Below are 1,940 nucleotides of genomic sequence, written 5' to 3'. Positions count from 1 at the left end.
GCCTGCACGGGGCGGGCCCGCCCGACGGACGCGCCCCCCGGCCAATGGGCAGCCCGCGCGCCTCCCGCCCCGCCCCTTCCGGCCCCTCAGTGGGTGCCGGCAAGCACGCTCTCCGCGCGTGCGCTGCGGCGCGGGGCCTGCCGGGACGTGTAGTCCGCAGCGGGGCTTCAGCGTGGGTGACTGGGGACGAGGTTTTGAGGGGCGGCGCGCGTTCCCCACCTCGGAGGAGGCTTTTCGCTTCCTGCAACGAACGCGCACACTCAAGTAATGAAGCAGCCCCGTCCCGACAGCCAGGAGAGTCCTTACCGGGGCGACCCCCCGCCGCTGACCTCAGTTTTCCCATCTGTGCCCACTGGCCCAGGTTCAGGGGACTCCACGTGGACCACCCCACGCACGCTGGGGCGCCGCCCGCGCTGCGCTCCTGGCCAGGCTGGCTGGTTGCTCGGGAAGCCCTCCTCAGCCTCCAGCCCCCGGGGAACTCCTACGTATCCTTCAGGATCCGACGTAAAAAGCTCTGGTGGCAGCATGGGGTATTCTCAAGAGCGCCATCAGCTAGAGAGAGGAACAGACACCCAGCAGGGAGAACTGGCCCTCCCTCGGGAGCCGGCATGCGGTCCTGAGACTGGACCCGGGCTTCTCCAAGATGGGGGGAGGGCCTCCCTGCGCAGAGAACGGTGTGTAAACAAAGCTGCGCCGCCTCCTCTCTGAGGGACGGATGGCCTGTCCCACCCACCTCCCAGGCTTCCTTTTCTCATCTGGACAGTGGCCTGCAGGCCGAACCTTTCCTTCCAAGGCTGAGAATAGGCTCAGGGTCCCAGAAGCCCTGGCCCAGGCCCCACCAGCTGTGTCAAGGGAGGTGCTCCTGACTTGTGGCGCCAGGCGGCTGCCAAGACACAGGCCTGGCCCCCCGCCCGCCCACCCCCATCAGCCCTGCTCAGCCCTTCCCTGGGGTTGGGGCTGGGTCTGGAAGAGGGGCGAGTGGAGGAGCAAGGAGGCGAGAGGAGGGAAGATGACGAGAACAAGATTTAAGCGTGTCCACAGGCGTGGCAGGCACCACTCACAACCTTTCCTGATTTTAGCTGATTAACTGCTCCCAACAGTTCTCTGAGGGAGGACAGCCCAGCTCTGCACGAGGATGCTAAGACAGGTGGGCACAGGCTAGGGGGCCGAGCTGGCTGCACTGAGAAGGGTCAGGCCCTGCGGCCACCGCCCATGCCACGCCCAGCACCGGCAGCACTGAGGCCTGGGTTCTGGTCCCTCCCCTGCCACCCATGGCTGACTTCCACAGCCCGAGCCCCAGTGGCCTCTGCAGCAAAACGAAGGCCTCGCACAGGGAAGTGTTAGAAAGGTGTTCATTCACATCCCTGTCGCCTTTAGAAGCTATGTGGCCTGGATACTTAAGCTCTCTGTGTCTCGGTTTCCTCATCTGTAAAAACGTGGGTAATCCTGGCACCTGCCTCAGAGGGTCGTTACGAAGATGAGATGAATTAGTACTTGTAAAGCCCTTAGACCAGACCGTGCCAGGCAGACAGGGAGTGCCATGTCATTAGAGTTCTTGCTAATTGCTGTTTGAGCTCTGCCCCTCTGTCACCCTGGGCAAGTCCCTGCCCTTCCTCGGTCTCCATTTCTGTCTATGAAAAGGGACTGAGTCCCAGGCAGTAAGCAGGCATGTTCCCCCACTGCACACCCCCAGCTCACAGTCTAGGGGGGCACAGAGCCGAGTGGAGACCACAGCCACCTGGAGTTCACTGTGCTGTGATGGGGCCCCCCGGGGATGGTGGGAGCCCAGAAGAGGCATCTGACCCAGGGTGGGTGTCCTGGAGGGAGAGAGTTCAAGCTGGGCTGTAATGGGTGAGCAGTTCAGCGGTAAAGAGGGCAGGGGGTGGGGAGAGGGGGCCCCAGGAAAGCAGGGGTCCTCAGAGTGTCAGAACTCCACTCCC

The sequence above is a fragment of the Hippopotamus amphibius genome, chromosome 17 (assembly GCF_030028045.1).
Source record: "Hippopotamus amphibius kiboko isolate mHipAmp2 chromosome 17, mHipAmp2.hap2, whole genome shotgun sequence".
NCBI lineage: Eukaryota > Metazoa > Chordata > Mammalia > Artiodactyla > Hippopotamidae > Hippopotamus > Hippopotamus amphibius.
Note: the sequence above shows the minus strand (reverse complement) of the source record.